Here is a 16,772-nt window from a genome sequence, read left to right on the forward strand (position 1 = left end):
AATGTGTAGATTTATGTCTGTGATCTCTATTCTGTTCCATTGTCCTATGTGTCTGTTTTTATGCCAGTAGAAATGTATTTGCAATAATTAGTACGGAAAAGCTGAAACAATGAAATGACAAAAGTGAATTATACTGATATAATTCATGCTCACTAAATGCAACAGCATACAGCTAGGAAAAACAATGTAGTGCACACAGTATTAAAATAAAACACAACTCAATACACACAGTGCTCACAGTGGCCATCATTAGAGTGTTGAAGAAGGGGATGTAGTCAGCTAAAGTTGCACAGGTGACTTCAAAAGTAATCATAAGTACTTATGATTACTTTTGGCTTAATTTCTTAAACCAAGACTGGAGACACAGGTGTTCATTATGTGCTTATTTTATATATATATATATATATATAAAATTTATAAGTATATTGTTTCTATTCAGTATTTAATAAAGCAAATCAATAGAAAAGGTTAAAAAGCAGTGCACACATATTTCAAATATTTTTTGCTCCAAATTATATAAACAAATTATATAAAAACAAATAGTTATTGCCCTGGGCCTGGCAAGGTGGCTCACACCTCTAATCCTAGAACTTTAGGAGGCTGAGGCAGGAGGATAGCTTCAGCCCGAGAGGTCAAGGCTGAAGGGACCGTAATCACACTGCTGCACTCCAGCCTAGGTGACAGAGCAAGACACTGTCTCAAGATAAAAATATAAAAATATAAATAAGTTAATAAATAAATAAATAAATGTATGTTTATATATTAACTGATTTTATTAACTCTCTATATATCTATATATATAGTTGTTGTCTTGATCTATAATCAATCTTACAGTGCTTAAGGCATTGATACTGAGAACAGTTCTTCTAGGTATATGCTGTGTTTCTGGGGTGACATGATGCTCTCATCTGGCCTCTGTGAGCTTAATTCTATCTTACATTTACCCCACTCTTCAACAACAACTTGGGGAGGTTTTCCTAAATGTTCCTAGGTGAACTCAAACCTATGGCCCTCAACACTTTTCTAGGTAAAGCAAGCTCCTGACATTATTTGTGGATATCCTCTCATTAGAAGAAGGGGAAAGAGACCATCTCAAAATAATTCATTTAATATAGCTTTTCAGCATTAATTTTATTTTCATAAAGAGATACAAAGTAAATAAAATTTCTTAAAAACTATAAACTTTCAAGCATTCTCACACTAAATCTAGCCCTGCTCACATGCCAGGGAAATATAATGGTGATCTGTTTCTCAACCTCACCAGGATGCTACAGTAATTAAAAATAAATTCAATCCCTGGATCCCTACCAAAGGGTGATTTCATATGGATCAAAGTGTATCTAGTCATCACATTCTGGAAAATTATTTGTCTGGAAATAGACAAATTATCCAAAATATAATTGAAATAACAGCCTCTGGAAAGGGCCAAATATGACTCTTAATGATAAAACAGCTAAATCTAGGTCTGATGCTTATTCTGTGTGGACAACAATAGCAGAGCTATTGGCTGATTTGTGGGAAGCAAACACTGTTTTTGCAGAATTGTACATGATTCCAGTAGAAGGGCAAGGACATTTCAGTTGGGAACAGATTGCTTCATGGTAATGTGATCACTGTGTACCCAACAATGGCTCTTTCCTCCTAGAGTCAATGCAGATGTTATTGTCTCCTTAACTATTTTCATTTCTGTTTCTAACCATATAGAAGTGTATTCTTCATATATCTGAAGTAAATTCATACTAGTGGTGTAACATCTCCAGCCGTTTAAGTGTAAAAAGAGAAAACGTATGATGTGTTTACTCACTGTTTTATACTCTGCAATGCATGAAGAGAAGATCCTTTTATTCATTGTCTATACTTTTATTTTTAAACTTTCTGAAACATTTTACCTTATATCCAGCATAGAATTGAGTTTTACTTGTGATTTAATCTGACAGTATTTTTTTCCTCTAATAAGAGAGTCAAGCCCACTTACTTTTATTGATAAATTGTATTTGGTTATATTTTGATTACAGCATGTTATCCTATGATCTATATACATGTATCTGTCTTTTGCTGTCTTGATTGTTTTTATTGCTTTTGTTTTGATGTCATGACATTCAGAAGAGTTAAATTTTTATTCTGATGGCTATCTTATGTAATTTCATAAAATCATCTCTTTCTTTAGATAGTAGCTAATGTCTCTAAACTATGAACAATGGTAGTAACTGTGTTCCCTTTCTTGTCCTCCCTATGTGATCTTTCATCAGACAATTTGATATAATAATATTAACTTTGTTTCCCGTGGTGCCATTAAGTATGCCTACATTTCTATAAACAATATCCTTTGACTCCCAGGTATTACAGATGAGCAATCAGTAAAATCATTTGGCAGAATATCTTCATTTTCCTTTCCTTCCATTTTTCTTAGTTGTATCATTTCTATATTGCCAGAGCATCTACAGTTGAATTTCTTTCTGTCAGCTTTCTCCAGTATTTGTTTTTGTCTTTTATTTGAAGTTAAATATATTCCTTGCTCACTACAACACTGGGGGAAGGAAGGTTTTTGTTGTAGTTGTTGTGCTTGTACAGTTGCTTATTTAAAAACATTGGCGAAAACAAACAAAACCTGTATGTAGATGGAATGGAGATAAGACAGCAAATGAGAGAGAATGATGATGAGTGTGCTTATTCTAGACTGGGAGGGATGCTACACTGAGTAGTGTCTCCAAGGCTGCAGGAAAGGATGGTTGATTGTGAGCAGGTGGAGTTTCCACTGGAGGAGAGAAGTGCTGCCCTCAACAACCTGTGCAGAATCAGAAACTGGTAATGGTTCAAATCAACTTACAGACCTGGAGGTAGAAATTTAAGAAAACTCGTTTAGCACCTAGTTTCCTAGAAAATATTAGCTACTATTTGCTGAGCATCTGTCAGTCTGCCTGTAGCATGGCAGATCTGAGTACAGGGGAGACTGGATTAGTAACAACGGGTCAGAAGATAACATAATATTCAACCAAAATTCCTGCTTTACATACACAGCACCTGGTAGTTCCAGAACTAGAAGGTAAAGAATTATTTGTGCTTGAACTTGCAGAAAACTGCCTTTTCCCTTCTCTTACATCTTAACCTGGAGCTTCTCTTTTCTTGAGCCTCAGTGAACTTCCCAATTCAATTTATAATTGATTTCCTGCAGTTTCTCCTTAGGACAGGGCTTTGTTTTGGGGATGGTTAATTTGTAGGGTTCATAGGATACAGACCACTCACAGCACCTGCTTTTTGTCATCCTTACTCTCAGCTATGAGTTGAGGCCCAGGAAGCCTTCTGCCAGCCTTAGCTGCTGTTCTCAGATTAATCTGCTGAGTTCTTGTTGCCTAGTAGGAATCTCTGAATTTAGGAACATAGATATTAGCACTTGTATTTCTAGGTTTTTCAGTTCCCAGGGCCATTAAAGATTTTTTTCCTTTCCTTTCCTTCTTCCAAAAAAGTTGGTGATTCCCCTGGGTCCCTGTGGTTTAACTTCACAAAAGGTTCATGATGACACCCTGTTACATTGTTTTGTCATAGTTAATACCTTGTTATCCCAGTTGCTCAGTCAGTTTTTGTGAGAGATTCAGGGATATTAATAAAACTGTGCTGCTGCTACTAACATCTTGCATAAAAGCCCTATTAATTAAAATGTTTATTTTGCATGTGATTTGAACTTATAATTTTATTCAAAGTTTTTCAACAAAAATACAGAAAAGACCCTCCTTGTATTTGTAGCTTCGTGCATTGCAACACTTTTTAGTGGAAAAAAAAACAAAACAAAACATGAGAACAACAGAAGTGATTTTAAAAGAATAAACCTACAATCCACTAAATATAAAATGAAATACTATGCAGCTGTTAAGAATGAGGGAATCAATAAGAACAGTGTGGGGTAACTGTAAACTTTAAAAAATAAAGTATATGCTCATGTAACCATATTATCTTAAAAAAAAAATACAAGCATACTTGCACACACCTTCAAGCAAAATGGGTACATGCATTTAAAAATATTTAAATTAAGTAAATGGTCCATTACTTTAACTTTGTACAATTCTATGTTCTCTGATTATTTTATATGCTAGAAACAGGCATTACTGTTTCATTTATTTCATCTGAAATAATTGTAGAGTCACATGAGGTTTAAGTTATAATACAGAGGGGTCACATATGCCTATTTTCTAATTGGATACCTTATTACTATTGAGTTTTGAGAATTCTTTACATAAGCTAGATGTAAGTTCTTTGTCAGATAGTGGTGTGCAAATTATTTCTCCCAGTCTGTAATTCATTTTTTCAACCTCTTTACAGGGTCTTTCTATTAAAAAAAAAAAAAAAAAAGATGTTTATTTATTTTAATGAAGTCCAGTTTTATCACTTTTTCCTTTTGTGGATTTTGTTTTTGATATCAAGCCTAAAAATTCTTTGCCTAGCCCGAGACCTCAAGAGTTTTCTTCTATTTTTGAAAGTTTAATGAATGAATGAATTTATTTATTTATTATTTTGAGACGAGGTTTCGCTCAAACTGTAGTGCAGTGGTGCCATCATTGCTCACTACAGCCACGAACTACTGGACTGAAGTGATCCTTCCGCCTCAGCCACTTGAGTAGTAGCTGGGATTACAGGCAAAAGCTACTATACACAACTTAAAGTTTTATAATATTACATTTTACATTTAAGCCTGTGATTTATGTGAGCTAAATTTTATATAAAGTATAAATTTAGGTCAATCTTAGTTTTTGTACCTATGAATGTCCAGTTGCTCTAGGACCATTTGTTGAAAAAGATATCCTTCCTTTAAACTGTTTTTGCATCCTTGTTAAAAGAAATCAGTTGAATATAGTGTGGTCTATCACCTTTTAATAAGATAAAAACATTAACACTCACCAGATATCGAAGTTTGAAAATTTTTTTAAAGCCAAATTTCTGAAAATAGAATAAAAACACCTTCATATGTCAAATTAGTCAATTTCCACAGGACTAATTCATTTAAATATATTAAAATACAAAATAATTCAAGTCACTAAAGTGATAATCCAAGACTATAAGTTTAAAGACTAATAATTAAGTCAAATTGCTGTATTCTATGTGTTCAGAAAGATCCATTGTATTATTGAATAGGCAAAAGTTTTAATTTCAGAGGATGAAACTCATATATTACTGCCACCTTGTGGATATTCTCTTATTACAGGCTATTAAGAAAGCAATGAGGGTATGTTATCTATTCTAACACATAACACTGTCTATGTCATTTTTATTAGTATTATTACTACATTTTAAGTTCTAGGATACATGTACAGGACATGGAGGTTTGTTACATAGGTATACACGTGCCATGGTGGTTTGCTGAACCCATCAACCCGTCATCTACATTAGGTATTTCTCCTAATGCAATCACTCCCCCAACCCTCCACCCCGTGACAGGCCCCAGTGTCTGATGTTCCCCTCCCTATGTTCATGTGTTCTCACTGTTCAACTCAAAAATAAAAATTAAAAAAAAAAAAACAGAAGCATTTTCTGCTTTCCCAATTTCTTAAATACAGTGCAATTTTATGTTTAATTTAATTTAATTTAATTTAATTTAATTTAATTTAATTTTTTGAGACAAGGTCTAGCTCTGTTGCCTAGGCTACAGTGGAGTGGCATGAATATGGTTCAGTGAAACCTCCACCTCCCTGGCTCAAGTGATCCTCCTTCCTCAGCCTCCCGAGTAGCTAGGACCACAGGCATGTGCCATCATGGCCAGCTAATTTCTTTTTTATTTTTTGTAGAGATGAGGTCTCACTTTGTTGTCCACACTGTCTCAAACTCCTGAGCTCAAGGGATCCTCCTGCCATGGCCTCCCACAGTGCTGGGATTTATAGATGTGAGCCATGGCACCAGCCCTATGCAACTTTAGAGAAGCCTTTTTTTCTTTCATAGAAACAGTTGTAGATATTTTCCTTATGGGATTTATTTGTGGTAATACATATAATATAATATATAATATAATATTATATTATTTAATTTGTTAAATAATTTGTCTCAGATAATAATAATTGATTAATATTAAAACTGCAAATCAAGTAGGGTCTTCTTTTTCTATGAAAAATGAAAGTTGATTCTGACATTTACGTAAACATTTAAAATATTCAAAGTATATCAATGCGGAGTCCTATCAAGAGTAATTAGACAAGAGAAAGAAATAAAGGGCATTCAAATTGGAAAGAAGGACATCAAATTGTTCCTGTTTGCAGATGACATGATCTTATATATAGGAAAACCCGAAGACTCTACCAGAAAACTTTTAGAACAAACAAATTCAGTGAAGTTGCAAGACACAAAACTAATACACAAAAATTGGTAGCATTTCTATATATGAACAACAAACTAGCTAAAAAAGAAATCAAGAAGGCAAACCCATTTACAATAGTTACCAAAAAGAAAACCTAGACATAAATGTAGCCAAGGAGGTAAAATGAAAACTACAAAACACTGATGAAAGAAATTGAAGAGGATACAAACAAATGAAAAGACATTCATGCTCATGGATCAGAAATACTAATGTTGTTAAAGTAACAGTACTACTCAAAAGAAACCTACAGATTCAATGTAATCTCTATCAAAACACCAATGAAAATTCTTCCCCCCCCAAAAAAAAAAAAAATTCAAAGAGATTGTATGGAATCAAAAAAGACCCTGAATAGCCAAAGCAATCCTAAGCAAAAAGAACTAAGCTGAACATATCATGCTACCAGACCTCAGAATATACTATAAAGTTGTAGTATCCAAAACATCATGGCATTGGCATAAACACAGACACATAAACCTATGAAATAGAATAAAGAACCCAGAAAACCCACATATCTCAGCCAACTGATTTTTTTTATTATACTTTAAGTTCTAGGGTACATGTGCACAACAAAGATACCAGATGCCAAGAACACTCGTTGGGGAAAGGATAGTCTCTTCAATAAATAGTGCTGGGAAAACTGGATATCCATATGCAGAACAATGAAACTAGACCCCTGCCTCTCACCCTATACAAAAATCAACTCGAAGTGTCTCAAATACCCATATATAACACCCAAAATGGTAAAGCTGCTAGAAGAAAACATAGGGGAGATTCTTCAGGACATTGGTCTGGGAAAAGATTTTATGAATAAGACATCAAAAGCACAGACAACAAAAGAAAAAATAAACAAATTGGATCACATTGAGCTAAAAAGCTTCTGCACAGCAAAGGAAATAATAAAGTAAGTGAAAAGACAACGTACAGAAGGGGAGAAAATATAAACTACTCATCTGGCAGGAAACTAATATCAAGAATATGCAAGGAATTCAAACAAATCAACAGCAAAGAAACTAATAACTAATTAAATATAAGCAAATGCTCTGAACAGACATTTCTCAAAAGAAGACATACAAATCACCAACAAATATATGAAAAAATGTTCAACACGACTAATCAGCAGGAAAATGCTAATCAAAGCCACAATGAGGCATCATCTCACCCCAGTTAGGATGGCCATTATAGAAGAGATAAAAATAACAAATACTGGCAAAGATGTGAAGAAAAGGGACTTTATTCTTTTTTTTTTTTTGAGTCTCACTCTCCGTCCAGGGTGGAGTGCAGTGGAGGTGTAATCTGGCTCCCTCTGCCTTTAGGTTTCAAATAGTTCTCCTGCCTCTGCCTCCTGAGTAGCTGGGGAAAAAGTAACTCCTATACACTGTTGGTAGGAATGTAAATTAGTGCAGCCACTATGGAGAACAGTATTGAAACCCCTCAAGCAATCCCATTACTGGGAATTCATCCAAAGGAAAGAAAAACATTATACTGGAGTGACATCTGCATCCCCATGCTTATTGCAACACTATTCATAATAGCCGAGATATGGAATCAACCTAGGTTTCCAACAACAGATGAATGGATTTTAAACATGTGGTATATATACACCAAGGAATAATACTTAGCCATAAATAAATAAATAAAATCCTGTCATTCTCAGCAACATAGATTGAACTGAAGGATATTATGTTAAGCAAAATAAGCCAGAAATATACATGATCTGATCACCATCTACATATATTGAAACATCCCCATATAGCCATGAATATGCATAATTTTTTTTCAATGATCTCTCATTCTTTTCTTTTTTTTAAATTATACTGTAAGTTCTAGGGTACATGTGTACAGTGTGCAGGTTTGTTACATATGTATACATGTGCCATGTTGGTGTGCTGCACCCATTAACTTGTCATTTACATTAGGTATATCTCCTAATGTTATCCCTCCCCCCACCCCCTCCCCACAATAGGACCCAGTGTGTGATGCTCCCCTTCCTGTGTCCAAGTGATCTCATTGTTCAATTCCCACCTATGAGTGAGAACATGTGGTGTTTGGTTTTCTGTTCTTGCGATAGTTTGCTGAGAATGATGGTTTCCAGCTGCATCCATGTCCCTACAAAGGGCATGAACTCATCCTTTTTTATAGCTGCATAGTATTCCGTGGTGTGTATGTGCCACATTTTCTTAATCCAGTCTGTCACTGATGGACATTTGGGTTGATTCCAAGTCACTATTGTGAATAGTGCCACAATAAACATACGTGTGCATGTGTCTTTATAGCAGCATGACTTATAATCCTTTGGGTATATACCCAGTAATGGGATGGCTGGGTCAAATGGTATTTCTAGTTCTAGATCCTTGAGGAATCGCCACACTGTTTTCCACAATGGTTGAACTAGTTTACAGTCCCACCAACAGTGTGAAAGTGTTCCTATTTCTCCACATCCTCCCCAGCACCTGTTGTTTCCTGATTTTTTTAATGATTCCCATTATAACTGGTGTGAGATGGTATCTCACTGTGGTTTTGATTTGCATTTCTCTGATGGCCAGTGATGATGAGCATTTTTTCATGTGTCTGTTGGCTGTATGAATGTCTTCTTTTGAGAAGTGTCTGTTCATATCCTTTGACCATTTTTTGATGGGTTTTTTTTCTTGTAAATTTGATTGAGTTCTTTATAGGTTCTGGATCTGCGCCCTTTGTCAGATGTGTAGATTGCAAAAATTTTCTCCCATTCTGTAGGTTGCCTGTTCACTCTGTTGGTAGTTTCTTTTGCTGAATATGCATAATTTTATTTGTCAACTTAAAAAGAAAAAACATAATCTTAAAGAATGCATTTGAAGAACTTGTACTCAAGAAACCAACTTATTTTAGAACTTGAGTGTCCTTGGAATTTGTGTTTTCTAGAACAATACTTCTCCAAATTAAAGCAAATTTAGGCTGGGCATAGTGGTTCATGCCTGTAATCTCAGCACTTTGGGAGGCCGAGGCGGGCGGATCACTTGAGGTCAGGAATTCAAGACCAGCTGACCCAACATGGTGAAACCCTGTCTACTAAAAATACAAAAATTAGCTGGACGTGACGGCATGCACCTATAATCCCAGCTACTTTGGAGGCCGAGGCAGGATAATTGCTTGAACCGGAGAGGTGGAAGTTGCAGTGAGCCAGGATTGCACCACTGTACTCCAGCCTGGGCAACACAGCAAGACTGTGTCTCAAAAAAAAAAAAACAACAAAAAAAGTGAATTTAGATCACTTTGGTATTGTGTCAAAATGTAGACTCTTTTAAAGTAAATCTAAAGAATTTAGATGTAGTTGAAGCTTGCAATCTGTTCTTAATTTTTTTAATAAAAATAAAATATTCAGATTTAGAGTAAATCTAAAGTGAGGCCTGAAGCTGCTCCCAGGTGATACTGACGCTACTCATTTTTGCTCCGATTTTGAGTCACAAGGTTCTAAATTAGTGGTTTGAAGTCCTACATGTGTAATCACTTGGGGAGCTCAATTAACACCCAGCAACAGACTAATTATTAATAAATCAGAATCTTCAGGATTAGGCTTCAATCATTTTTTTTTTTTTTTTTTTTTTTTTTTTGAGACGGAGTCCCCCACTGTCGCGCAGACTGGAGTGCAGTGGCGAGATCTAGGCTCACTGCAAGCTCCGCCTCCCGGGTTCACGCCATTCTCCTGCCTCAGCCTCCCCATTAGCTGGGACTACAGGTGCCCACCACCACGCTCAGCTAATTTTTTGTATTCTAAGTAGAGACAGGGTTTCACCGCGTTAGCTAGATGGTCTCAATCTCCTGACCTCATGATACGCCCACCTCAGCCTCCCAAAGTGCTGAGATTACAGGCGTGAGCCACCGCGCGTCAATCATTGGCATTTTTAAAGGCCCCAGGTGATTTTAATGCGAGGTCTTTACAAACATCTTGTAAGTTAAAAACTATAAAGTGTAAAATTGTCTTTGCCTCCCTTTTGGAAACCACAAATGAATGTCGAAGTTGGAACAGAGGTAGAAAGCAAACAAAAATGAACTTGAGAATACCCATCTACAGGTCATTGATAGGCATTTGTGTACAACTTGACCTACCTGACGTTTAAGGTCAGTTTGCTCAGATTATTATTAAGAATAAAGTCTGCTACAATGATGGCAATATTTTTCGTCGACGACAGTTCACCCAGTGAGTGCTGATACTGTGGGTCTGAGTGAAGCTGAGGGTGGAGAAAATACAAGGCCAGGGAGTGGGATAGTTTGGCCCTTCAAGGACTGTCAAGGACTGAGGAGGGTGGGGGGTGGGGGCGGGGGGGCAAAAAGAATAAAGAAAAAAGTCCACCTTCTGAGTAAAGCAAAGCAAAGTGTTCTCAGTCAATCCAAGTGGCACCTGTAAATACATATCTAGAGAAAATAGGATTAAAGAAGTGGCTCTTTTGTGTAGGAGGTAAGAAGTTTCCGGATATTCGTACTGAGTAGGAATCAAGATTTCTGGGTAGACGTGCTGGAAGAAAATCAGCGTCTGGTCCAGGAAAAATAAAGAAAAGATCTCCGAATTTTTCTGCTTGAATTCTTTGAACTCAAAGTTGTAATTTAGTCTTTAAACATAATAGTGAGTCATAATATTGCCTATGTATTAGAGGAAGAAAATGTTGTTTTACTTATCTTTCCGAAGGGGAAAACGTGGCTCATATAGAAGCCTCAACTTCCAACTAACCTGTCAGGTTACTTAGCCTCAAATCCATTCCACTAAAATATAAGTGTGTGCTGTAAGTAGAAAGTAGAAGGATGGTTACCAGAGGCTGGGGTGGGAGAAGGGGAGGAAGGGAGTGGGCGCTGTTGATCAAAGGGTACCAAGTTTCAGATACAGGAGGATCTATTTTTTGAGATCTATTGCACAGCAGAGTGACTGTAGTCAATAATAATGTACTACATACTTCAAAATAATAGTAAATTTCAAGTCTCACCATAAAAAATGATGGATTATTCTCACTCATAGGTGGGAATTGAACAATGAGAACACTTGGATACAGGATGGGGAAGATTACACAGCGGGGCCTGTCGTGGGGTGGGGAAGGGGGAGGGATAACATTAGGAGACATACCCAATGTAAATGAGGAGTTAATGGATGCAGCACACCAACATGGCACATGTATACACATGTAACAAACCTGCACATTGTGCACATGTACCCTAGAACTTAAAGTATAATAATAATAAAAAAAAAGATGGGTTAAGTGAGGTGATGGATATGTTCATTAGCTTGATTTAATCATGTCACATTTTATATATATATACACATCACATTGTACCCTATAAATGTATATAATTATGGTTTGTCAATCAAAAATATTTATATAAATTTCTAAAATATCTGTATGCTAATAGAGATATTACAGTCAGTGCCCATAGAGGAAGAAGGAGGGTGTTGGATGAGTATTTTCTTCTGGTCCAAGTGACTCTGTGTGAAGCTTTAAAAAGTCAATTACCTCCTTTCCATTTTTCTAAACAGCTTTGTTGAGGTATAAATGACATACAATAAAGTCCACATATTTAAAACTGCATAATTTGAGACGTTTTGACATATATAAATATACGTGTGTAAGACCACCACCACAATCAAGACAATAAACATCAATCACCTAAAAACTTCCTTGTGCCACTTTTTGTTTTGTTTAAGACGGGGTCTTGTCATGTTGCCCAGGCTGTTCCTGGGTGCAAGTAATCCTCCTGCCTCAGCTCCCCACAATGCTGAGGATTACAGGCATGAGCTACTGCGCTCAGCCTCCTTATGCCACTTTGTAATCTCACCCTCCTGACCTTCCCTGCTGCTCCTCTCCAAGCAACCACTGATCTGCTTTCTGTCACTATAGATAAGTTTGCACTGTCTAGAATTTTGTATAAATGGGTCATAGAGTATACATTTGTTGTTTTTGCCTGGCTTCTTTCACTCAATATTTGTTATGAGATTTGTCCTTGTTATGTGCATACATTTTTATTGCAAAATAGTGTTTGATTGAGTGACTATATCAAGTTTGTTTAACCTTTTATAGTACTTGTTAATGGAAATCTTTGTTGTTTCCAGTTTAAGGGTATAATTGCTTGTTTGTTTGTTTGTTTGTTTTGAGATGAAGTCTCACTCTGTCGCCCAGGCTGGAGTGCAATGGCATGATCTTGGCTCACTGCAACCTCTGCCTCCTAGGTTCAAGAGATTGTCCTGCCTCAGCCTCCCGAGTAGCTGGGATTACAGGTGTGCACCACCCCGCCGGGCTAATTTTTGTATTTTTGATGGAGACAGGGTTTCATCATGTTGGCCAGGCTGATCTCAAACTCCTGGCCTCAGGTGATCCACCCTCCTCAGCCTCTCAAAGTGCTAGCTGGCATGAGCCACTGAGCCCGGCCTGAGGGTATAATTTTTAAAAAGTTTCTGTGAACACTCATATATAAACCTTTATATGGACATATGCTTTTGTTTCTCTTGGGTAATACCTAGGAATGAAATGGCTGGACCATCTGCCTGTTTTCTGACAGCATCCAATTAGAGTAAACCCCTTCTTTCTTAGACATTCACTCATCTCCCAACCAAAGGGTAAGTCCCATAATAGGTTCCTTTTAACATCCTATTACTGAGACACCCATAGGTTTCTCTGGGTATGTATTCTCCTTGTAGCAGGCCGGGCACGGTGACTCATACCAGTAGTTCCAGCACTTTAGGAGACCGAGGTGGGCGGATCACTTAAGGTCAGGAGCTCAAGACCAGCCTGGCCAACATGATGAAACCCCATCTCTACTAAAAATACAAAAATTAACCCAGTGTCATGGTAGGCACCTGTAATCCCAGCTACTAGGAGGCTGAGGCAAGAGAATTGCTTGAACCTAGGAGGAGGAGGTTGCAGTGAGCCGAGGTCCTGCCATTGCACTCTAGGCTGGGTGACAAAGTGAGACTCCATCTCAAAAAAAAAAAAAAAAAAAAAAGAAAACAGAAAAAACAAAGTTGTAGCAAATCTAATTAATTACGAGTGTGTTTCTAGAGGTCTTTGCCTGTAATTGTTGTCTAGAGTTTTTTTCTATTTTACTTAAATCATCTGGTGTATTGGCATAAAGTTCTTCAAAGTGTTTTCTTACTATTATTTTAGTATCTGTAAAATGTACAACCATATCACCTTTTTCGTTCCTGATATTGATAATTTGTGTCTTCTCTTTATTTCCTTATCAGTTTTACTAATGGTTCATCAAGTTTATTGATCTTCTCAAAGAGCAGTAGGTTTTGGGTTTATTGATCTCAATTGTTTTTGTTTTCTGTATCACTGAATTATGCTAAGATTATTACTTCTGTGATTCTGCATACTTTAGCTTGAGTTTCTATTCTTTTTCTAGTTCTTATGATAAAATGTGAAGTTATTGATTTTAGATCCTTTTTTTCTTTTCTAATATTTGGCTTTTAGTGCTAAAAATTTCCCTCTCAAGTACTGCTTTACTTGCATTCCATACATTTTTGTATGTTGTGTTTTCACTTTAAAACACTTCCTAATTTCTCTTTAGATATTCTCTCTGAGTCATAGGCTATTTAAAATATGTTATTTGGTTTCCAAGTAATTGGGAATTTTTCAGAAATCTTTCTGTTACTGATTTCTAATTTAATTCCATTGTGCTCAGAAAATGTATTTTGTGTAATTTGAACCATTTCAAACTCAGTTAGTTTTATGCCCCAGAATATGAACTATCCTGTTAAATGCTTTCTGTAATGTTGAAAAAAATTGCACGATCTGCTGTTGTTGGTTGACAGTATTGCACCATCTTATATGTTTCTATTGATTTTATATCTACTTTTTCTATCAACTGTTGACAGAGAAGTTTAAAAATCCACTATAATTAGGAACGTGTTCAATTCTTCTTGCAGTTCTATCAGTGTCTGCTTTATGTATATTGAAAGTTTGTTAGTAGGTGCATAAATGTTTAGGATTGCTATGTCCACTCAATGAGTTGATCACTTTATGATTCCAAAATGACCTAATTTTATCACTGCTAATATTCTTTGCTCTTAAATATACTTCCTCTAATGTATTAATAACTACTCTTGCTTTTTTCACTTGTGTTATCAAGTTACATCTTTTTTTCTATTCTTTTCCTTTTAACCAATTTGTCTTTACAGTTAAAGTTCATTTCTTATATGGCATATATAACTGTGTCTTTTGTATCTTGTTCTTCTTAACATGGCTTTTAATTGGAATGTTTACATCATGTACCTTTAATGTGATTATTGGTATGGTAAAGTTTAATTCTATCGTCTTGCTATTCTTTTTTCTTTCTTTCTGTTTGTTTTTTTATGTGGTTTTTTGTTTGTTTGTTTGTTTTGTTTTGTTTTTTTGTCCTGACCATGTCAAGCACAGCTATTTGTTTTCTATTTGTTATAAGTATTATTTTCTTCTTGTTCTTCTTTTGGATTGAGTATTTTATGATTAAATTTTATCTACTTTTTTGCTTGTTAGCTGTATGCTTTGTTATTTTAGTGACTGCTTTAGGATATATATCTTTAAATTATCAGTTTACCTATGAGTAATATTATACCACTTCATGTGTAGTATAAGCATTTTACAATAATATACATCCATTTCTTATCTACATGTATATTGCAATAATGTACATCTATTTCTTGTCTACATTCAGTACAATAATATACATCCATTTCTTAAATCATATGGGTAAGATATTTGCTGACTTAAGACAGCACAAAAGACTAGAGAAATTCAAAGAATGAAAATTGAGGGTAGCTGCCTCTAACAGCAAAGGGTATCCCAAAGAAGGATATAAATAGACTAAAGTTTCTGAATTATCATTCATTAACATTCTAAAACTTTGCAACTGACATCCTCCTTTTACCTCACACAAATTCTTACTTCTTGCAAGTGAAAGGCTGAGGTTGTTATAAACAAATGCCAAATTTGTTTCTGTCACTTGACAAACTGCAAGATCGATTGAATCCAGGTTTTGGAGTCTCTTAACTGAAAGTCTGAGCCCTGATTTTAAAAGAGCAGGATACCAAACACTGGAATGTGAACATACAGAGGTACTTACAGGATTTAGAGTCCAGCTTTCCAGCCTGTGTGGCCCCTCCTTTCCCTGAGGAAAATGAGTCTCCTAGACTCTCACTCAAAGGAATTTTCGTACTTCTAAAGAAGACATCCATAGTCTTCATAACCCATTGTCTCTCCAAATAGTAACCAGGTTAAAATGGAAGTAAACCCAAAAAGGCTTTTTCCATAGCATATCCATATAAACAATGCTTACACACTGAAAGAATTACAGATTTTAGCAATTTATATTGGCAACTATCTTGCAAATGCATGGATTATAGATTCTGGTGATACATGACAAAAATGAAACTTTTGGATTAGGGTGAATTTACCAATGTAATGTGTTTACCAGACATTGTATGTTCAAGGTGCTAGCTCAGGTATCTGGAAGTAGTCTTAGTTAATTGATCATCATTGGTCTTTGTATGTATTTCTTGATTCACAAAAATCTAACCTTATAGAACAGTGGAATGTTTTTTGATGACTCATATACAGTAGCATTTTCTAATTAAAACAAAAACAGAGTCTCGCTCTGTCGTCCAGGCTGGAGTGCAATGGTGCAATCTCAGCTCACTGAAACCTCCACTTCCTGGGTTTAAGCGATTCTCCTGTCTCAGCCTCCCGTGTAGCTGGGATTACAGGCACCCACCACACCCAGCTAATTTTTGTATTTTTAATAGAGATGGGGTTTCACTATCTTTGCCAGGCTGGTCTTTAACTCCTGACCTCATGATCCACCCACCTCGGTCTCCCATAGTACTGAGATTATAGGCATGAGCCACTGCGCTCAGCCTACAGTAGTGTTTTCTAGACAACATTTTATGAGTTTGAAGTGCTGTCCTGAAGGACACCTTATGAACTGAGCAGCAACTAATACACATGTGGTGCCATTTCTCCCACAACCAGAATATATATCTCAGGAAACCAAGCAAGGAGAAAAGGTAATACTTCTCATGATTACATTTGATGATCCACTTGTAGTCCCCACAATTCTGGACCCCGATGATTTAGAGGTTCCAGCCTCTACAGAGCAAATGTTTCTATCAGGGAAAATAAAAGTTACATAGATATGGTGTTTAAAGCTCCAATCTGGCTATCTTAAGCCTCTCATGCCACTGAACAGAAAACAAAACTGTAGGCAGAAAATGAGTTTACTGTTGGCTGGGGTGGAAAATTCTCATGGTAAGAAAGAACTGAGATTCTTGTCATGAGGAGATAAAGAAGAGTTACCATTAAACTGAGATAATAATCTAAATCACCTCCTCAAACCTACATTCAATGCAAAAGGTTCACTGAGGTTACTAAACAAGAGGCTACAACAAGGGCTCAGGTCCCTTTGAAATGAAAGTAAGTAATTCTGAATAGCTGAGATACTT

At 36.1% G+C, this 16,772-nt stretch overlaps 1 non-coding gene across 1 annotated transcript; it reads left to right on the forward strand.

Annotated features, from left to right (window-relative positions):
* The first annotated feature begins 10,469 nt into the window (after positions 1–10,469).
* On the forward strand, positions 10,470–10,540 carry LOC111541004. The gene has a single exon (XR_002731137.1). It is a non-coding gene; the product is annotated as a small nucleolar RNA SNORD56 (small nucleolar RNA).
* Positions 10,541–16,772: the final 6,232 nt, after the last annotated feature.

The sequence above is a fragment of the Piliocolobus tephrosceles genome, chromosome 13 (genome assembly GCF_002776525.5).
Source record: "Piliocolobus tephrosceles isolate RC106 chromosome 13, ASM277652v3, whole genome shotgun sequence".
NCBI lineage: Eukaryota > Metazoa > Chordata > Mammalia > Primates > Cercopithecidae > Piliocolobus > Piliocolobus tephrosceles.